The sequence below is a fragment of the Leopardus geoffroyi genome, chromosome A2 (assembly GCF_018350155.1).
Source record: "Leopardus geoffroyi isolate Oge1 chromosome A2, O.geoffroyi_Oge1_pat1.0, whole genome shotgun sequence".
Lineage (NCBI taxonomy): Eukaryota > Metazoa > Chordata > Mammalia > Carnivora > Felidae > Leopardus > Leopardus geoffroyi.
In genome coordinates, this window is record NC_059331.1 from 108,125,299 (window position 1) to 108,148,761 (window position 23,463).

Below are 23,463 nucleotides of genomic sequence, written 5' to 3' on the forward strand. Positions count from 1 at the left end.
TTCAGCCATGTTCCAATAACTTTTTATGTGCAAAAATAGGCAGATTTGTACTTTAGGCAAATGTAGGAGAGTATTTCTTAAATACAATATTTTATTTCTCTTATATCATGATATCTTTTCTTGAACCAGAAGGAAACAGAAGGAAGGAAGGAAGGAAACATTTAACTATCAAGTTTTCCTCAGTAGTACATTACTGTAGGGAAAAACATTGTTCATCTTTGAATGATCATGGATTTTAGGATATTCCGTATGTCCATAAAGCCCATAAATTATAAATAAAGTGGATATAAAGCCATGTCAGATTGACCTTCTCCCTTACCATAGCAAGTTTTCACACAGGTTTTTGAAAGGTCTGTACTTATTTTGCTCTGCTTTCCAAATGTGGAGATAAATATGTTCCCTGACAGCCTGACTCTTTCTGAGGCAGCACTCAATTTATCATTACTCTGGAGCACATTTTCCAAAACCTGACAAAAACATCCCTGAAAGCTTCGGAGGGGAAAAATAAACCCTCATCTCAGGCTGTGTAAGTTACAACCAAGTACAACGATGGATAAAGTAAGAATCAATCTTGATTCATGCTTTTGGAACATCCTAAAAAGTTGCAGCTTGTAATCCAAAGGCCATGGCCCAGCAGAACCAGAGGCAATTAGGCAGGAAACAGAAAAGATATTAAATATTGTTTTTTATGTCACTTTTTTTTAATTTTAAAGAAGCCCATTATTAGAGATCTCTGAGTAAAACACTATTAAGCTGGTGCTCAGTTACCTCTCCTAAAAATGCTTCCTTCAAATTATGTGTAACTGAGAAAAACAAAACAAAACAAAACAAAACTAACGACTTGGAACATAAAAACAGGGCCAATGTTGCCACAAGAGCTTGGTTAAATGCACTTAGAGTTCCTGAGAGCACTGAAAACACATTAGCCCTGACGGATTTAGTGGATTGCTGATTTGAAAGCTCTTGTCCTTAAGGAAAAGATCTGGGACAGGTAACTTGATGTTTCTTGATGAGGAGTAGAGCCAAAATCAGTCTACATGGAAGGAAAACAAGGGAATATTCACAGGCAAATGGACTGCCCACCAACACTGGCAATCTTTTGTTCACTAATATTGCAAAAACTATAGACATTAGGCAAATAGCATCCTAAAAATGGCCCTATACTCAAGGCCCACCCTGTAGAAGATGCAAGAAAGCTACATACCTAACTATATACAAGGAGCTGATAAGATAGGTGTCAAAATACAAAAAAAAAAAATATTGGGTAACCGCACCTAGAACCAGGGACAGGGCAAGCTGGGAAAGACAGAAATGTTTCCTGGGGATAGAAAAGGGCTGGTACTTGAAGAGATGAACAAATTTAGACAGGAAGAAATTGCGTTGTGGGGAAAGGCTGCCAAGAGAGGAAGGAGAAAGCCTTCTAGGCAGAAGAATGCAAGTTGTATAAAACAGCACATCAGAGAAATAAAAGGCATGCTCACGAAGTGGTTAAATGTGCCTGCATACATACAGGGGGCTTGGTGGGAGGCTAACAGAATAATAATAGAAACTGCATTAATTGAGTGCTAGCTTTGTGCCAGGGACTGTGCTAAGAGAATTTAATGGATTTAGACTTTAAAACAACCATGTAAATGAGTTTCTATTTTTAATCCCATTTGAAAAATAGAAAATTGTGATTAACTCAGCCAAAACCACACAACTAGTAAGTACTAAACTCAGGATTTAAACCAGGCAGTTTCTAATTACTGAGTTCCACAGTGTGTCAGGGGAAGAAAAATCTACAGATTTCTTTTTTTTTCCTGAATTCCAAGCTAAAGTCAATCTACAGCTTATTTATAAGGAATAGGAAAGACACTAAATTATTTTAAGTAGGGACATGGGAAAAATCAGAATCTTAAATATGAAAATAGATACTTAAAATTTTTAAAAAAGTACCAGACAAGGAATGATTTGGGGGAAAAAAGACCACATAGCAGGTTAAGAGTACAGTGGAGTGAAATTAAAGAGTTTGAAATTGCATAGTATGGGTAAAAATGGAAAAGGGCAAATGCACAAGAGAACAGTCAAGAAAGATCATGTTGGGGCGCCTGGGTGGCGCAGTCGGTTAAGCGTCCGACTTCAGCCAGGTCACGATCTCGCAGTCCGTGAGTTCGAGCCCCGCGTCGGGCTCTGGGCTGATGGCTCAGAGCCTGGAGCCTGCTTCCGATTCTGTGTCTCCCTCTCTCTCTGCCCCTCCCCCGTTCATGCTCTGTCTCTCTCTGTCCCAAAAATAAATAAACGTTGGAAAAAAAAAAAAAAAAGAAAAAGAAAGATCATGAGTCTCCTGACATGGAAACTGAGAGGGTACTAGGAAGAAAAATCATTACAAGATGATTGAGTCTGGGTTGATGGGAAAGAGAAATTTTGAAGGAATCAAGATGGACTCAGTTTTAATATTTTTGAGAACTCAGTGGGATATATAGATAGAAAAGTCTAATAGGCAGGTGAGAATGGCTCACAAGTCCCTCTAATCCAACATGCATAACCTAAATCCATTAAGGCCCACAAAAATAATGGCAAACCAATGGAGTTGTGCTCTAATTCTCTCCTAATTAATGCCAAGATACTGCCTCTCTACTGTGAATGCCAGAAGTTTAAGGGTCATGCTTGACTTCTCTACATTTCCTCATATACTCCTATCCAGACTGTTATAAGCACTATCAATTTCACTTCATAAATATCACTCAGATTTCTCTTTCTCTCCATTTTTACACCTTTACTGCTGTAATGCAAGCTACAATTTTGACTCACCTTAATTACTAAGATGGCCTGTTCGTGAGCTATCCAACTTCCATCTTGCCGACCTACCTATATACCCTATACACAGTACAGCTAGAGCAACTTCATCAAACGATAGATGATGTTGTCCACATATCCCCATCTCCCTCTAATCATTATGCCCAATGCTCTAGGGTTAAAGATAAAACAGTCTTGGGGCACCTGGGTAGCTGAGTCAGTTAAGTGTCTGACTCTTGATCTTGGTTGAGGTCATGATCTCACAGTTCATGAGATCTAGCCCCACATTGGCCTCTGTACTGACTGCATGGAGCATGCTTGGGATTTTCTCTCTCCCCCTCTCTCTGCCCCTCCACACCCCATGCCATGTGTGTGAACTCTTTCCTTCTCTCTCTTTAAAAGTAAATAAAGTTAAAATTTTTTGAAAAAAGGATAAAACAGTTTCATGCCATCATTAAACTCATACATACCCATGCCAACCTGTATGAACTTCTTCCAGTCTTCAAGTTTACCTTGCAGTATTAGTCTTTTCACAAACTTTTTTACTTTTGCCTTATTGTCTACTTGATACCAACTCATCTTTCTGACCTCAGTTTAAAATCATTTCTTCATGAAGCCTTTCAAACCCTCTTGATGAACTCAAATGATACTGTTATATTTGGGCCATTCATTTCAGGTGCAATTTCCAATTTATTGGTATTGTTATCTGACTGGTTTTCCCTCCACGTCAAACCAACAATTTTCACTTCAGTCTGCTTTGGTCTAACTTGTGCTCCACCATTCAACTGAAATTTCCCTTTTCAAGGTCAACAAAGACTGACTTTCCCAATCCTGTGGCTAACCTACCTGGTCCTCTTGCTTGTCCTCTCAGTAACAAGCCACATATTTCAACAGCTCTTTCTTACTGCAAACTTATTGAGCATCCAGAGAAATTCTCCTGGCTTTCTCCTGCTGCTCCTTCTTACTTTCTCCAAGGCTCATCATTGTATATGCCTCTCTCTCTACTCTGATTCCCTACATGATCACTCCTGGCCCTAGATCTATGCACAAATCTCACATTTTTGTCTCCGACAAGCAGGGGAGAAGAGCATAGGGGGAGACACACACACACACACACACACACACACACACTCACACACACAGAGAACATTAAGTAAGCTCAATGTTCAGTGTAAAGTCTGAGGTGGTGCTAGATCCCACAACCCTGGGATCATGACCTGAGCCGAAATCAAGAGTCTGGCACTCAACAAACTGAGCCATCCAGGTGCCCCTCCAATAACTTCTTGAATTTCAAGCTCGTGTACCCAACTGCCTATTTAACAGCACCTATTAGATAATTTAAAGGCATTTCAAATGTAATATGTCCATGGAAGAATGGAACATATTTAATAAATCTAAAATCGTACATTATTTTTTTTTTGAGAGAGAGAGAGAGCTAGGGTGGGGCAGAAGGAGAAAGACAGAGAAAGAGAGAGAGAGAGAGAGAGAGAGAGAGAGAGAGAGAGAGAGAATCTTAAGCAGGCTCTATGCCCAACTTAATGCCCCGTGCAGGGCTTGATCTCATGACCTTGAGATCATGACTGAAATCAAGAGTTGGATGCTTAACTGACTGAGCCACCCAGGTGCCCCTAAAATAGTACATTATTAAAAATAACACCCACTCTCTATCACTTCCTTTCCTCTTGCCCGGACTTACTTTTCATCATGGCACTTATATATAAAATGATATTAAGTACTTGTTACTTTCTATCTCTTCCAAGAAAACGTGTTTCCCCATGTACTGTTTTTACACTGCATTTCTAATGCCTAAAACAGAACCTGGCATCAGGTAGGTACTCAAAATATATTTAGAAATCAAATAATAAATTATTATCAATCACTCACTAAACTATAAATTCACTAAGCACAAAAACTATGTACGTGTTTTATTAGCATTGTTTTCCAAGTACTTGGTAAATGGTAGTCACTGAATAGTTTTTGACTCATTGAATAAACACAAGTAACATTCTAATAGTGCAGTCTTAGCAATGACAAAGACTAAAGTTGCAACAATGAATGAAGCTATCCAAGGTGGCAAATTCTGTAAAGAGGCTAAAGATAGCAAAAAAAACTGATAAAAAGTAAATGCATTTGATAACCAGGAAATTGTTAATAAATTTAAAGGCCAATTTAAGTACAGGTATACATTGATAGCAAAGTATAATTCGCTACGGAATAAGTGGGAGGCACAGAGACAGACGCCCTAAGGGTAAACATGATATAGTAGATACTCTTCTTAACATCTGAGTTCCCTTCACTCCATATGCCAATGTTGAAATTTTCTGCACCATTATATCAACTAGGTATTCAATACCTATCTGCGTACCCTTAAAGAGGCTACTTCCCCATGGGGTACCTTAAATCTAAAAGAACTGGACCTTTTATTTTTACCTCTGTGTGAATAAGGAGCCATATATCTGAAAGTTATGAGAGTAGGTCATTGCTTAGAACACAAAACATTGCTATGAAGTTAAGTTTCAAGGACAGCTACATGAGGGTAATGTTTGAGCCCTTTTATTTAGAAATTGAAATTGGGAAGAAAAACAAGTAAGAGCTGGTAACTGTAATATTTACTGGCCTGTTAGAATTTTTCTAGGTTAATGATTTTTAAAACATTTGATAAGACTACATAGATTGCACTTTGGCAAGTAAGATATGGATAAAGAGGAACACCCTCCAACTGTGGAAGCCAGGAAGTGTTGATACTATGCAGGAAGTGGCCATGAATCTATGAGCCAGCCCAGTAAAACCATTTTTATCACCACTGACTCTAAGCTGGTAAGAACAAAAAAGCTGGTTCAGGTTCTAGAATTGGCAAGAATTAGGGCCATGACTCAACTACGTTCAGCTTTTGCTTTGATTCACAATTATACTGGCAAAGAATCCTTGCAAAGGATAAACACAAGATTAAGAATGTAAGTCAGTAGATGCTCCCTGAGGCTTTGTTTTATTCCACACAAAGGCAAAGCCAAAGTTCAATACTACCAGAATCCCATGCAGAGGGAGGAATCCTCCCAGTTAGCACAGTACAAGATGTAGGAATTTGGCCTTTTATAACCATCTGGTTGGGGGACCACAGCAACAATGAAAGGGCCAGTCCTCTTCCCTTCAGTGAGAGCCTTGCTGCACCACAGATGTATACATACTTCTGTGCTCTATTTCTTGTGCTTCATCAAACAAACAAAACTTTCAGTGCAACTGGCTTGGCTATGGCCTACCACAAGCCCTGGTTAGAAAATCTTCTCCACGCCCTAAGTAGATGGGAGAGGAAGCTCATTTCACAAATCAGTACTCAGTTTAAGAAACAGAAATTCCTATTAGCTAAGAGAAAATGAGCATTCTTTGGGTAGCAAAAGGCCACCAATGTTTTGCTCATCATAAAAAACAAACAAAAACAAAAAGTCTTCACAGGTATCAATGAATCCTTTGTACTTAGTCTCTTGACACTCAAGCAGGAAGTACAAAGAAAAGAGTCCTGAAATAAGAACATAAAATTCCACCTTCAATCTACAAAAACAAAAAGTGTGGAATGAATGGAATCTGGACAACATAAGGCAAAGGGAAAGTTGACTTCCAATTTCTTCAAACCAGACCTATCAAAGTCATTTCTGCAAATTAAAAATTAAATTTTCAATTTTTTTTCCTGTTTGGCCCGGAAAAAATATCATACATCAATACATTAACCTCTTTTAGTAATGTCTAGAACAAATAAAAAAGAGGGAAAAATCAAACATATAAAGTGTTAACAATATATCAGCTTATCAGGATTTCCCCAATCATAAGCTCTAATAGAGTGTCCCTGCCTCAAAGTCATCTCTTTCCACACAGTTTTCATTTCCTTCTGAAGTTATACTTTTTACTATACCACAAATAAAATTAATTAGGGCACATACCATACTGTGTTCTAAGAAAAATGACTGAGTATTTTTTTTTAGGTCACAGCTAACCTTATTTATATTGCTTAAGTAAAACTATATAGAAAAGAAATACTGTATTAGAAATCCAAAAGCTATTCCAAAGCCAACCTATTCTATAATTTCTAGAGCTACACGTAAGTGAAAAACACACACTTGTAAAGTAGACTAGCATACTGCTGTGGATAAATTCACTTTTAGAGTAAGGTTTGATATAAATCATGTTTTCCCTCCTAAAAATGCCTTCATTCATTTTATTAGTTGATATATGATTCTGTGGAAAGAATGGAGGGAAGAGAGGGCTATGGGAAAGCAAGAAACTGAGCAAGTGACCACCCTCTCATGAATTACACTCAGAAATCATGATAAAAATCTTCTGTGTTTATTCACACTTTCTAAAGTATTTCATGTGGCTGAGGAAAGTATTTTCTTTCTGTTGTCATTGGTACATCATCACTTAAATGGGACTCTGAGAAAGTGACATAGCAGTGGGGAAAGTAGACTAGATTATTTTCTATTCTCTCCACATGTGTGACCTCTTAGCCTACTGTTTACTTCCGATAAGCCCTCAAAGTCTCAGTGTTTATTCTTGTCAGATACTGAAAATAACTCTGAACCTTCCACTTCATCCAGGTTGACAATCAAATGCTGATAATCAATTCATGAAATGTGTCACAAATAAAGCAAGTGCCTAAACCTAACGTAAACAGTTAATATTGTAAAATAAAGTGCCAATTACTGAATTTGGTCAAATTAAGAATAATCTTATTCTGTCAAAACAGAATAACATGATTGAATATTACTTCCAGAATAAGCAAATGTATTTATTACTACTACTACTTACCAAGGGGAAAACATGATAGAAGACAAGCACTTGATTAGAATAAAAAAAAAAAAAAAAAAAAAAAAAACTTTAGGGGCGCCTGGGTGGCTCAGTCGGTTAAGCCGGTTAAGCCTCCGACTTCAGCTCAGGTCATGATCTCGCAGTCCGTGAGTTCGAGCCCCACGTCGGGCTCTGTGCTGACCACTCAAAGCCTGGAGCCTGTTTCGGATTCTGTGTCTCCCTCTCTCTCTGACCCTCCCCCATTCATGCTCTGTCTCTCTCTGTCTCAAAAATAAATAAACGTTAAAAAAAATTTAAAAAAAAAAGCTTTACTGAAAAATAGACCGTATATTTCAGAGAACAGAGATGGTCACTTAGCATTTTAACAGAGTAAACTGAAAGATAAAAACATTGTTGACTGAGGGAAATGCTTTATGAGACAATCCATCACCCTCAATCAAAAAGGAGGCATTTTCAAAATTCACTTATTTATTCAGTGTTATTCTGTTTTTGTTTTCTGTTTTTTGTTTTCTTTGGTACCTGTTTTGTACCAGCTACTGTTGTAATCACAGACAAAACAAAGAATGAGAGACACAATGAGAGTGCAAGTAAGGTAGGAAAGGAGCACTGATAGAAAGGATATTTTAAGCAGCTTAATGTCAAAGAAACATTGGATTGGAAGAGAATACTGTGGCAATATATATTCTTGCAAGGATAAAGAGGGGACAAATTATGAAACTATCTAAAAGCTATGGTACACGGGGCTGGTGGAGACAGTGGGGAGGAAGGTTGATTTATTTATGGAAATTGATAATTTTTAATTAAAATCTAAGATTTTTAAAAATGTTTAAATATCAATACCAAAAATAAAAGTAAACAGCACAAAGAGGAAGAGGGTAATAACATTTAAGTCTTTTCTTAAGGAATTACCAAGTACATGTGTGGCAGAGTTTTATGAGATATCTGTTGCAGAGAATGGAAAGGTAAATAAAACACGGGCACTTAGAAGTATTACTGGGGTCAGACCAAGATGGGAGATCACAAATTTATTATGACACCAGTTTTCACAGTTTTGTGATTTCTGATAGCATTCAATACCCCAAGTGAAAAAGCAAAGCGAAACTGCTCAATTGAGAAAGGGCAAAGATTTTGCCAGATGTGAAGTGGAAGGAAAAGAGTACAAATAAAAGATTTGGGCAAAGGAATTCTTTAAGTTGTATACTAGGTCTTGGCTGCATGCTAAGGAGAAGTGAGTGAGAAAACAGTCATGAAGAAAGCAAGGTGTGTCAAGGTGCTGGAGATCGGTGGGAGGTGGACAGAACAAGAAGATTACTGCTTTGTGATTGATGATTTTAAAGATGAAAAGTTCCAGATAATATCAAGATTCAGAATAGAGTCATTGGCCAATGGTTAACATGGAAGGGAGCAGAATACCAATGAAGGTAATTTGGCTAAAAATTTCTACAGGCTATTAATTGACTTGTCAACCCATATAATTTAATCAATCATAATGCAGGGTGCCTGGGTGGTGCAGTTGGTTAAGCATCTAACTCTTGATCTCAGCTCAGGTCATGATCTTACAGTGTGTGGTTTCAAGCCCCACACCAGGCTCTGTGTTGATGGCGTAGAGCCTGCTTGGGATTCTGTCTCTACTCTCTGCCCCTCCCCAGCGGGTGCGTGCTCGCTCTCTCTCTCTCTCTCTCTCTCTCTCTCTCAAAATAAATAAATAAACTTAAAAAAAATTTAAAAAATCAATCATAATGCTAACAGGAGGTAAGAAAAAGGAAAATTGTGATCCAAATTTCTAAATCTGAAGTACTAAAGATGATAGATGATACTGAGAGAGTAGGCGATGACAATATAAAAGACAAAATGAAATAAAACAATACATCTTGGATAAGCTCTATATTTTTTAACATCACACTTCCCAGCTGTTGAAAAGAATCACATACTGACATAAAATGCCATCACTGTAAAGTCATGACCACCTACTCAAATGCCCCTTCCTCCAATATCACCCAGATCCTAGCAAATGTCTCAGTCAGTAACTCCTCCAACCTTGTTCAAAAACTTCAAACTTTCTTCACTTTGTTCAGATTTCTATCAAGAAAGTTTAAATTCCAAAAATATCCTCAATTTAACACTACAAAGCCTATATACCTATTCAGATTGTTCCTTTCTCTCCCTCCTTCCCTCTTTCTCTATAGAAGGTGTTAACTGCTAGTCAAAGTCAACTCATACTCCATGTCTTAAAACCTATTCAATTTCACATTTTTAGGTACCCATCAAACATTGCTTTACTTTTCTAAATTTTGTTTTGTATTTGTTTTTGGAACCCATGTTGTGGCACTTGAACTGGTGGACTGAAACACATAGTACAGAGAGGGTTGGAGCCCTTTTCCTCTGCCTCAATACATTTCAGGGGTGGGGACCACCCACTTGACCCCCACCAAGAACAGGAGAGTACACTTTTATATTTTTTTTTTTCAACGTTTATTTATTTTTGGGACAGAGAGAGACAGAGCGTGAACGGGGGAGGGGCAGCGAGAGAGGGAGACACAGAATCGGAAACAGGCTCCAGGCTCTGAGCCATCAGCCCAGAGCCCGACGCGGGGCTCGAACTCACGGACCGCGAGATCGTGACCTGGCTGAAGTCGGACGCTTAACCGACTGCGCCACCCAGGCGCCCCTACACTTTTATATTTTTGATCACTGGGACTTTTAATAGATATTTAAACATGCTCAAAAACTCCTATCTTAGAAAAGCTCCTTCAAATTTCCATTATTGTGCAAAAACAGTTCTTTTTTTCAAATCTTCACAGACAAACTTTTTGAATGAGTCACTCCATCTCCATTTCCTGGGCTCCTACTCACTCTTTAACACGTTTTCACCTGGGTTTCACCCCAATCACCATGGCAACACATCTTTAGCTAAAATCACCGATGATCTCCCAGTGTTCAAATCCAATGGATATTTTTCATTCCTCATCTGAACCTCCCAGCAACATCTACAGGGATAATTATTCCGTCTTTCTTATAGGATATTTTCCCCTAGTCTTTGGAATACCATAGATTCCTGCTATTGGTCTTCTCCTGTGTGACAATTCATTTTCATTCTGTATATCCTGTGTATTCCAATATACTCTAAAAATTGACCAAGAAACCTACAATTATCTTTTTATCACTCTACATTCTTTTCCCAGGGATTCTTATCTACTTCAAAGGAATCAAGTACTATCTGTATCACCAAATTTATATATCTTTTTCCCAGCTTGCTGCTCGTATCTCTTAATTTATGTAGCCACTATTCACTCAGGAGCTATGCTTGGATGAGTGAAAAGAGTACTGGTTTCCACATCAGAGCAAAGGAATAACGATCTCTAGACATAACTTTGTGTTTTGTTTTTTTGTCCTTGTTTTGAAAAAACTCCTACCTTTTCTCAAGATCCAACTCAAATTCTAAGTTATCTACAATGAATTACTTATTATCTTACTCTCATCTACTATATACTCTCATCTACCTATACTATAGCCTACTATGTACTTCCTGCCCATCTATCTTCTATCATTGCCCAGAACCCATGGTGTTATAATTTCTATATTCATGTGTCTTCCTCTAAGCCCCAAGTTAGGAACCACTTAATGACAGGACCAGGTTCTATTCATAAATTTCTTCTCAGAACTTTCTACTCTGATGTAAGAGAGATGCTCAAAAAATTTTATATGAACAAATGAGTGCCAATAGACCAATAAATTGTTCTCTGGGGTTTTCAAAGAGATATTAATACATATTCCCAAAAGAAAGGATTCTGGGATTAAATAAAGTCGGGGAAACGTGTACTAAATCCCACTTCTAGAGATTCCAACACACACTTGCATCTGACGAACTATAAGAAGTCCTTAAAATAGAAAACTATTTAATTTTGTTTAATGTTTGGATAAGGAAAGCTTTCTTGCCCTTTTCTTCTTTTAACACACATACTAGCATTCCCCAAACAATTTTCCCTTTTGTCTTAACATAGTTTGGATTTGGATTTTAACTTATTAGGATCAGCAAAACAGATGTTAAAAAAACAGAAATTATGCACATTCTCTTTATCTAGGATTCTCCCCAAAGGTAAGGCACAGGGGCTAATTCCTGTGATACAGCTTTGACAGTTCATAGTGGAGAAGAAATTTTGATCAGTATAGTACTCCCATACTATTGATATATACACCAAATCTAACAGAATCTTGTTGTTTTCTTTTTTATAAAAGAATTTATAAAATAATTTAATTTTAAGAATTAAAAAACACTGTCCAACCATAAAGAATAGCAATATTATAGCCACACTGAAATCATTGTTTTCTTTTGCTTTGCTTTGAAAGTGTTCTTACCAAGATAATATAGTTACCTGAATACTAAACATACCAGCAAGCAGTTATGCAAGTAACTTAAATGACAGAAGCATCCATGGCTCCAAAATGTAATTTCCACATGAAGGTGAAAACCCTGTACCACTTCACCTTCACAATATGCTTTCTGATAGAGTTTACAGTACATTGAAAACCAGGAACCCAAACACAACAATAGTCCCACCGTGAATGGTTTTTATGCTATACTGTTTTCAGTGTGTGACAGGGAAGGAAACTCTATTTGCCAAATAGAAAGTTCTGACATATGGGGTGGCAAATAAGATTATGTAACGATAAAGCACCCATCTTGGTAACCAGAACTCTTATTAAGAACAACAGGATAGCAAAGTGACTCATCAGCTTGTGTGCTCTTTCTCAATTCTAGTAATTTGGGACAAGTGTGGGGAAGTTACAAGTTGTTTATGTGCAGCCCAAAATGACAGGCAATACAAGTTACTAAGCAACATTAAGGACTCTCGTTTTTCTAATCTTTAAAAGCTGCCACAAGCTGAAAAATCCTGTAATATAAAGGTAAAGGGAAAAGCAATGTGGGAGTCATGTTTCTGACTGAATGAAAATGTTTTGCTCAATAATTCTAAAATTCTGATTCACCATGAGTTCATCAGTCTTAGTTTTAGGATTACTTCACGTTCATAACCCTCCTCTCATCACTGTCAACACCAGAAACTTGTTCTATCATGACAAAAATGATAATGGAGGGGAGATGTGTGGAAATGGTTCTTATAAATCTTGAAACCAGTTTGTTCCTCAGTACATTGGACCTCTGTTCTTCTCTATTTCAACTCTTTCTTTCATAGCAGTTAATAAAACAATAACAACAATAAATCATGTGTTTGCTTCCTTGTTTATTATATTGGCTTGTGTCTTTCTCTTTCACTGTAGTACCTTCAGTACTGTAGGAACTTGTCCCTTATTTTATTCTTCCTTCCCTGAGGCTGACATATTGCTTGACAGAGTAGCCCATCAATGACTAAAGAATGAAATAAAATAAGGGCACCTGGGTGGTTCAGTTGGTGAAATGTCCAACTGTTGATTTCAGCTCAGGTCATGATCTCACAATTTGTTTGTTCAAACCGCATGTCAGGCTCTGCACTGATTGTGCAGAGCCTGCTTGGGATTCTCTCTCTCTCTCTCTCTCTCTCTCTCTCTCTCTCTTTCTCTTTCTCTCTCTCCTCATTCCCTGCCCTCCCCCTGCTCTTGTGCTCTTTCTCTTTCTCAAAATAAATAAAAGAATAAACTTAAAAAAAAAAGTATGAAATACAATAAAACACAGGATCCTGGTGTTAGTAGTTCTGTTTCTTAAGGTAATAGTTTTAGTAACAGTGTTTATTTATATGAACCTTAAAATTTCCCAGAGGTAGCTGTGTGTTACTTACAATCCCTAAAATACAATGTTATGAAAGGCAGGCAAGCGAGAATTCCCCAGTCTTTCTTTCTTTTCATGAAGGAACCAGTGAAGGGATTCCTTGGTCAAAAGCCCAGGAAAAAACATTTCCTCACATTCTCTGTCTCAGCAAAACAAGTTGCTGAATAAAATACAAACTCATCTTATGTGTTTGAAATTCTGTTTTCAGGTCAAGGATCCTGTAACGCTCTTCCATAGCACCTCTATTTCTTTCTCCTTTCCAGTTCATATAATTCAAAAGGAGTCCATTTATGTAATGATAGATTTCCTCACACAAGAGGAAATTTTCCCAGTCTGCATAGGTACAAATAGAATAGTTGATAAGGATGAAAATAGAGCATCAGTTTGCATATTAAATGGATGATAGCTGTGACTGCCTTTTAAGAATGGTGGAGGAAGAAAAGTGAAAGGCCTCTCACCATGGTTCTAGCTAAAGGGAAGAGAACTACAATTTCTTTGTTTTTAAATTTTTTAAAGTTTCTTCCTTTATTTTGAGAGAGAATATGAACTTGAGCTAGGGAGGGGTAGAGAAAGGGGAGAGAAAAAATCCCAAACATGCTCCATAACATCAGCATGAAGACCAATGTGGGATTCAAACCCAGGAACTATGAGATCCTGACCTGAGTCAAAATCCAGAGTCAGCCGCCCAACCAACTGAGCCACCCAAGCACCCTAAGAATTAAAATTTCTAAGGGTTGATTGTGTGCCCGCCACTCTCCTGGCAGTATTTACATGTGCTATCTAATTTATCTTTGTGACCAGTTGCCATTTTTTTTTCTATAATTCAATAAAAACCTTTTGGGCAAAATACTAAGTAAATATGACCCTAATGAGAGGCTGTTTATTATAACATTTAATAGATTTTATGAGTTTCATAAATATTTTATTAATATAAAACTAAAATGGAAACAGTTTTTAGATTTAAATTTTATTTAGAACATTTTCTTTGCTATTAGTACTTTACTTTTTACCTGAGACAACATCCTAAGTAAATAGGAAGTAACAAATAGCTAATATTTTTGAGTACTTATTATGTTCCTTCTGTTCTAAGCCTCTTACACACAGGATTAATTCAATAATTCAATTCAATAAAGTGGATATCATTTTCATTACCCCTATTTTACAAAGAGAAATCTAAACCAGAGACTTTAAGTTACTTGCTCAAGGTTATCCACATAGTAAAGATTTGAGGCCATACAATTTGAATGCAAAGAATAAGTGTTAACCCCTATATCACAGTGCCTAAGAAGGAAATAATGAAATTCAAATGGGCATCTTTGCATACCGAGAAATTTTACATGGAGTCGATTTCCCCACACCTTAAACCACAATTCCATCATCATGAATAATCAAAATATGATATAAGTCAAGACTCTGTAAAGAAAAAACAAATATAAAGGAAGGTCTAGCTATTTCACTGAGGTAATCTCATCCTGAGATAACTTTGTTGATGAAACTCCAAAGGGATCTTAAATACCTACCACACATCTCATCACATCTGTTCTTCTTCTGGTTATAACTCTTATTTGACAACTGATTTGTGTGGTTTGGAGAGTAAAATAGAATTATTTGACCTAAGGCGATATTTTTATTGAAAATGCCATATTTGGACAGCCCTAGGTAATGTCCATTCAGTTCACAACATTATGTTGTTTTAATACTTAATGAAAGAAATTTACAAATCATTAATAAGTAAAATCCAACTTATCCCATAAACTGAAAATACTTCTTTGGGGGAGGGAGAGTGGGGACTGATTTTCCCACTACTATCTTTTTTTTTTTTTTTTTTTCATTTTTCTCTAGTGGTAGTCAAGGTTCTAACATCTGCTCACAGATATGACTCAATATTTATCAGCTATGACTAAATCAAAATCTTCTCAGGACTTTTCCTCAAAGAAAATGAGTTCAAGAAACAATTTTTTACAAGAGCCGTCTCACAACTTCATTCTATCGGCAAAACATTTTTGCTGAACCATTTATTCTAAAACCCCCCACCCCGAGATACATTAGTACCAGAAATTAGTTATCATTGTAAATTTCAATATTGCAATTTGGAATATGCCATCTGTCACCTTCCAAAATATTGTCTCCTATATTCTAAATATATAATACCACAGAGTGTGGCAAATATCTTTTGAGTAATTTCATACTAATTATGAGTTCAACTAATTAAAATATACTATCTGGCTCAGAGGTGGTAACTTGCATTTGAAACATTATTTTCTAGACTTTGCAGGGATAAAGACTGGAATTGGAACTACCTATCCCTTCAGGGAATTGAATTAGAGCTTTGAATTCAATGGTTTTTGATTTTTACTTTTGTATTAGACATAACACTCAGCACTAATGTTCCAAAGATAAATAAAGCTTAATTTCCTTCCTCAATTTAGAAAATAGATTATTTCAACCCTCAGTGGCATATCCAATAATAAAGGTAAGCACAAGTTTCAGTGGAACAACAGAAAAGGACAGTTAGGCCAGTGGTGGAATCCAAATAGAATCCTGAAAGGTCATGATGCTACAGCAGAAGCTTAAAGATGTATCCTAAGGTAAAACACTAATGGAATAAGGACAAAAGGATCTGCGTGTCAAGAAAGAAATTACAGACAGAGACAGGTGTAAGCAGAGATGAAAGAGGTAAACAAATAGCATGAACTGTAAAGGGTTATAAAAAGCCAGTAAGAGTTAAGAGTAGACTTGTAGCCTTTGGGTTAAAGGCAAAGGCTGTAGAACAAGACTCCCCGTTCATACACCAGCTCTGTAACTATTAATTTCTAACTGTGGGTAAGTCACTTAACCCTATTGTGCCTCACTGTGCTCTTTTATAAAATGGGAATGCAGATGATAATGGGATTATCCTACAAGAGTAACACTGTCAAGATTAAATGTGCAAGATGTTCATACAAGCAAATGGTATGTAGTAAGCACTCAGTAAGTGTTCCTGTCATTATTTTTAAACCATCAGGGGAAAAGAGCCAAAGCACCACATCCAAAAATCAACTCTTGACAGGAACTCTATTTCTAACCTTGATTTGCAGTGTCACAAGTGACAAGATACAAAACAAAGAATCAGGGCTAATAATGTAAATGTATTTGCAAAGCTCCATCAAAGTTCATCAACTTTCCTTTTGCAGCATATGTATTTTTACTCTCATTTTGAAGGTATTATTTTTGGTGCTCCTTGATCTGTAGTGATTGGCCAATTGCCAATTAGAAGTAACTGACTCAAGGACACTGTTTCAAACTTCCAATGCAATACAGATTCTCTGTTAAAAGGCAAATCCTTCATTTCAAATTGTTGACTCAGATAATACTTAAAAAAGAATTTCAGCTGTTTAAATTTAGCATGCTGAGAAAGACCAATCTTAAAATATTGTTTGGCATTATGCCCACAACATTTTCATTTTTTTCCTTGTTAGTGTTTGTCTTCTGTGTTAAGAAGACAAGCGACAGTAATCACGTTATTCTCCTTAACACTTCAGATTTTACCTAAATGAACCATTTTCTTTTTATCCTCACCAGTTAAAGATGGCCTTTCATTTCCTGGCAAATTTTCAGAAAGTGCTTATGCAAAAACCAGTGAGATTTCCACACCACTGTTTTACCTCTTCAGTCATCAGCAGGCCTTTCTCCCCCACTTTCCTTTGAATCATCACTTTTACTCTTTAAAAAATGTGTAAAGGACATTATCTGAAGACAAACCTAATCTAATTTTTATAATCAGACCTTATAAATACTTAAAGAATTGTTTTAAATCTGTGCTTTATCTATCTACCCCACATACCATCCAAAGAGTTTGTTTTTTAACATCCCTCAGGACACAGTCTCTGGACAAGTTCTCATACCAGTCTCCCACCATGATAAGCCAATCTCCCCTTAGTTTCCTTTTATCCCTCTTGGTTTTGGGGCTTTCCAACTTCTTTCCCTCCTACATTAACTCCATCATTTTCCTTCCTGGAAAAGATATTTCCAGCTTCATTCCCATGGTTCATGAAACCATAGTAGGACACTTCACTTGGAATCATTGATTCTGCTAAGTTTGGATTTGGGGTCAATTCAGATTCTAAATTGAGTGGATCCAATCTTGGTTATCGGTACAGGAGGGAGTTCTCTCCTGATGATTTCTCCAGCACTCTCAACATTCTTCAACGATAGAACAACAAGCTCATTCCACTAGGATATGGTAGAGTACCATTTAAATAAAACAAAGTGGCGGGGCGCCTGGGTGGCGCAGTCGGTTAAGCTTCCGACTTCAGCCAGGTCACGATCTCGCGGTCCGTGAGTTCGAGCCCCGCGTCAGGCTCTGGGCTGATGGCTTAGAGCCTGGAGCTTGTTTCCGATTCTGTGTCTCCCTCTCTCTCTGCCCCTCCCCCGTTCATGCTCTGTCTCTCTCTGTCCCAAAAATAAATAAACGTTGAAAAAAAAAATTAAAAAAAAAAAAAAACAAAGTGGCAAAGAGATTAATCCTAGCCCACCAGTTACTGAATATACTGCTTTAGGCAATTTGCTTATTTACTCTGAGATTAAGTTTCTGATAAATGGGAGAAAATGTAGCTGTTATCCCATAAATGAAAGAACTATTAAGAGCTTGAATCTACTTCACAATCAATACCTAAGGGTGAACAAAGCCATAAGATTCTTACTTGAGGTCTGATTTTTGTGTTGGCTTTTTAAAAGAGAGAGAAAATGTCATGAATGGGAAAGGAGCAACAGGAAGAGCCTTCTTTAAATTCTTGCCTAGATCTTCCTCCAGGCAGATGCTCCTAGGCTAGAAGTATTACCCTTAAGATAATATTACAACAGTATGATGCATACATAAGTAAAGTTCTGTTCCTGAGGCCAGCCAGGAGGAGAAGCATCCAGGAAAGGATATTCTTAATGTCATTTCAATCCTATACATCAACATCATAGTCATTATTAGCAGGGACCAGCAGTTATCTTTGGCTTGTCTGGCTACAACTCTTCCTTCTTCTAATAGTGCTCAAGGAAAGCATGAGTCATAGGGTACATGCTTAGTTCAGACGCTTTTCCCAGCAAAACTTACTAATGGTTTACACCTTAAAATAATTGATTTCAAAAACAGTTTTGAAAATCTTCACCTTGGACATACATTGAGGTGTAACCTGAGGTTTATCATGAGGACAACCAAAATATGAAGCAAATGTATTCCCCAAACTCAACTCCACCCACCTATGTTTCTATCTTTAAAGATAGTCTCACAAATCCCTATTCAACTACAACTCCTAGTGATTCCATTCAGGCTCTCAGCCTGATTTTTCTGGTCTTTAGCCAATACTTGAGATATAGGTAAAGATCTATTCTAGAGTTGCTTACAAACTGGCTCCAACCATATTCTTTGAGTCTTTGTATAGATGCTTCCTTTTCCTTTTTGTTGCTGTCTAAAATTTTTAACCACCCTCATGCATGCACTATCACAATATGTCCTCTGGATGATATTTTACTCCGTGATTTACAAAGTCATATGTAGAGTTTTGCACCAAGAAATATGTGTATATGGAACAGGTTACCTGTAACTAACTGGGTATTTCCATAATGACAAGAACATTATATGGAGATCCTTAGGATGAGTAGGTGAAGTAAGTCAAATTACATTCAGGATATGTTTTATTTCTTAAAAAGATAATGAAGATTAGGTGGATTTGAGGAGTTTAACACAATTAAAAACTGAAATAACTGGATAAGAGTGATCCTTAGTTTCTCCTTTCTAATGATGGAGAGTTTTAGAATTATTTTGCATTTCACAATAGTTGTTTCATAAGTTTTGACACCTCTTTATCCTAAAGAATTTATGACAGCACAAGAGACAATCCAGCTTAAAATCCTGGATTCCGTTTTGGGTAACCTCTGTTTTTTCATTAATCTTTCTTGGAGAAAACTATAGTAATAGAATATTTTTTTTCCAGTGATTCTGTAACTAAGTCTAATAGTTTTTTGTGAAACATGGTGTTTCTTCTTTTTTTCTTCATTATAAAATTCTGGTGAGTGTAAAAGAGGGACTGGTTAGAAATACACCAACATTTCCAGATTAATTATTCCTGGCTTCTCTCTAAAAAAGACCTTTAGTATTCTGCCTGAATTCACATTTATTTGGTCATTTGCTTTACAATGGGCTGGCTGTGTCACTGACCTGTTTTTACCTCCTTTTAAGAGTTTGTTATCTGTAATTCGAGCAACCAGTTGAAGTACTTTTTGCGAAAGTTTTTTCGCCTTCATTTTATTTTGCCAGGGACCACAATGCTGCTTGGTTCTGAGTATAAAGCCATCTGTGTAAAAACCACCACTTTGAAATCACAAGGAAGGGACTGCTTAGCAAGTGGAGGTGCTGATTGCAGGAGTAAGAAACTGGGGGAATCCAGCACTTCCATCCACTAAAGAGTATTTGCATGTTTATCGTATCATCAGACTCGCCTAGGCTGTTGTTGCCTGGCAGTTATCTAGAGCCCTACTTCACATTTTAACTCAACCAAGTAAATCAAAGACCTTCCCTTCATTTTGTTTGCTGGATTGCTTCTTTATTTTGCAGATTAGGAAGGAGCTTGGAATAAATTTGTAGCAATTAGCTGAGCATTTGTAAGTGCAAGTTGGCCTCTTCACGAATTTTCTTTTGCAAAGGCAAACTGCCATCCATTGGTAACTTTCGGGAGCACGCGCTGGTAACGAAATGTAGGACGCATTTACCAGTTTTGTTGCCTAAAATCCCAAAGGACTGAGCGCTTTACGCATACCTCGCCAAAAAGCCACAGCCTTCAGCAAATAGCCGAGCAAGTACACCAACTATAGCGTAACTAGGACGGGAGTCGGAGAGACCAACGGATTTAACATCTCAAGGAGAATCAGAGCTATGCTTTTCTAACTTTCCTCGCCATTTCTTCTCAGCTTCCCTTCCCCCCGCAGCACAAACCCAGAAGCCACTCAAACTGCCAACCGTGTCGAGTTTAACTTACTGCAGTGTGATGCAGGCGAAGGCTGGGCGCATCTCCCAAGCGAGGGCAACTGCTTTTCCGGAGAGGACCTGCGCCTGGACCGGCCAGCCCTCGGGATCGCTTCCAGCTCGCACGCTCTCCGCTCGGGAAGAAGGCTGCCTCTCAGCTCGGCTTCCCCCAGAGGAGTGGAGCTTCAAGAACTCCGCTCGCAGCCTCTCCTCCCCTCCACTTCCACCCCCTTGCACAACGCGCGGCCCATTCTAACTAGTGTCGGAGAGATGGACATCGACTTCCAGTCCACAACACACAGGCGGCCTGCAGCCCACCAGTCCCTGACAATTAGCAACTCCCAAACAGCGGAGGCTGAACGATGTGGCTTTCCGGAGCCTGAAAGTCATCTTTGGCATCCCGCTTCCCCACCTCGCACTCCCGCTTCCCCTCCCATGCGCGGCCACCTCCAGGCTCCCGGTTAAGCCCGGCATCACCAACGGTTATTTTGGTAGCCATACCAAGGGGCATGCGAGGGAAACGGGATTTGTCAGAGCTTGAAATACCTGTTGTCCATGACTCATGATCTTGTTTCATCTCTCTGAGTCCTTCATTTCTATCAAGACGCGGTGATGTTGGGAATCCGTGCAGTGCGTGTGTGTCTGTGTGTGTGTGCGCGCGCGTGTGTGGTAAGGAGGAGGCAATCTGTGCGGCAGCGAGCAACAGCCCTGCCTATCTCTAGCTGCCGCTTCCACAGCTGCTGTTGCTACTATTGCTGTTGGAGCTCAGGGAGAATGAGACAGAAAGAGACAGTGCTTTACAGCTATTTAACTGCTGGACCAGTTATAAGAGGAGGGTGGAGACTGTGCAGGTATGAGGGGCTGCGGCTGAGACATTAGGCTTGATTCACCGCAATTACTACCATTCAGGATACATTTCCCCTTCAACAGGAAACTTGATACCTGTCTCCCCATCACCCTTCTGCTAACTACAGTCCTTGATGGGTCATTGTTCATCAACCACTTGCTAACCCACTTCTAGCAATTCTAACAGCTGCACACTCTATTTCTGCATTCCAGCCTGGGAGCAGGTGACTGGAGGATGGATGACGACAAACTAGGAAGGCAAGGGGAAAAGCAGGTGAATATTAGAAGGGAAACTGTGTATGTAATCGGTCAGGTCACAGGTAAAAGGATAATTTTGAGTCATGTGTGTAAAATAATGCGTTGGAGTAATACAAATGTAAGCCTGTGTACAAATCATCTCTCTTAAAAATTGTGGGCAAAATGAATTAAGGAGCGTGTTTACAAGCTTAAGTGCAGGCTACCTTGATATACACACATCCCTTGGTGGCTCTGTCTTCTGTACATAATATCCACTGTGATTTCAATGCATTACTATTTCTGTCAGCTAGAAATTCTGATGAAAACCTACCGGTGACTGCTGTCTGTGGACTCCCCCTTCCCTCCTTATTGGTTTCTCATTCTCTGTCCTGATTTATCTCCAGCTTATTCTCACATAAGGTGAAGCTGAGCTGAACTAAGAAGTTAAGGAAGTTCTCAAAACCCCCAAAGACAAGAATACTTCTTAATAACTAACTTAATTTGCTCTAGCAAGTTTGTCTTCATGTTCTTGCTCTGTAAGAGTCTGAGTAACAATGAACAACCCCTCCTAAATAGACACACATGCATACACACACACACACACACACACACACACGCACACCACTTAATTGATAGTATTTTTTTTATTTATTTATTTATTTATTTATTTATTTATTTATTTATTTTGAGAGAGAGAGAGAGAGAGAGAGAGAATGAATAGGGGAGGGGGAGAGGGAGACAGAGAGACAGACAGACACAGAATCCAAAGGAGGCTCTGTGCTATCAGCACAAAGCCCTACGCAGGGCTTGATCTCAGGAACCATGAGATCATCATCTGGGCTGAAATCAAGAGAGTTGGACAGTTAACTAATTGAGCCACTCAGGCACCCCAATTGGTGGTGGTATTAAGCCACTCTCAGCATTCAGTTGTCTAAGCTAAAAATAAACTTAATTCCTTTTTAATTTTATTTGTAATGCACACCATTAATTATTTCTGCTCTGCTCTGAGCAATTTTCATATTTGCCATACAGTTTCTCACTTGCTAGGGCTTATGTAATCAGGGTTAATTTGGAGGATGTTAACACAAAAAGAAGGAAGCATAAGAGAAATACAACAGAAGATCCAAAAGGAGGAAAAGAACCCAAAAGGATTAAGTAATACATCTTTTCCTGATCTGTTTATATTAGAAAATCACTGCTTTCAGCGAAACAAAGATCAGTTCATGTGCAAAGCATTTATCAATTGTCCAATAATTATCAATTTACCAAAACCAACCTTATGACAATTATTATAGAAAATACATAGATTAATATTTTGTTTTAAAAGTCATACAATGTACTAAATTCAAAGAGTATATAGAATTATTTAAATGTCAAAATCCTAATAAAACTTAAGGTCAAATAGGCACATAATTTTGCCTCTTCAATTTCTGTTTATATGTTACCATTACTAAAAATCCAGGGGCGCCTGGATGGCTCAGTCGGTTAAGCGTCCGACTTTGGCTCAGGTCATGATCTCGCAGCTTGTGGGTTCAAGCCCGACTTTGGGCTCTGTGCTGACAGCTGAGAGCCTGGATACCACTTCATATTTTCTGTCTCCCTCTCTCTATGCCCCTCTCCTGCTCTCTCTCTCTCTCTCAAAAATAAACATTAAAAAAAATCTTAAAAAATAATCCAGAGTAGCTTCACATTCAAACCTATATTTAATGTAATATAAGGAGGCAGGCAAAGGTTGTCCACCCTACTTAGAAATATATTTGATATAGAAGATCAAATTTATCCATAGATCCGTCAGTGGATTTTAGAAATTCATAAGAATCATTGTGTAATTAATGAATCTCAGAAACACAGTGGCAGAGAAATAAACTTGTTCTATAAATTTCCATCAATCAACAAACCCAACAACTTATGGGTTTATAGAAATAAATAATATCTTAATTGCCAACTAAACCTCTTTATTGTCAAAACATGTATGCCTGGTGCACCTGGGTGTCTCAGTTGAGTGTCTGACTTAGGCTCAGGTCATGATCTCATGGTTCAGGGGTTCTAGCCCCAT

The 23,463-nt window shown here is 38.0% G+C and overlaps 1 protein-coding gene and 1 non-coding gene across 9 annotated transcripts in view; both read right to left on the minus strand.

Annotated features, from left to right (window-relative positions):
* Positions 1-21,300, minus strand: part of DGKB (diacylglycerol kinase beta) — a 714,685-nt gene extending 693,385 nt beyond the window's left edge. For 3 of the 8 annotated variants that reach the window (XM_045494973.1, XM_045494971.1, XM_045494970.1), the window contains exon 1: positions 20,871-21,300. The gene's annotated coding sequence lies outside the window, so the exon portion shown is untranslated. Of the gene's footprint in view, positions 1-20,337; positions 20,442-20,870 lie in introns of those variants that run through there. The other 5 variants (XM_045494972.1, XM_045494966.1, XM_045494968.1 and 2 more) reach the window with 4 other exon arrangements.
* Positions 9,888-10,014, minus strand: LOC123607780. Its single transcript, XR_006716919.1, has one exon. It is a non-coding gene; the product is annotated as a small nucleolar RNA SNORA57 (small nucleolar RNA).
* Positions 21,301-23,463: the final 2,163 nt, after the last annotated feature.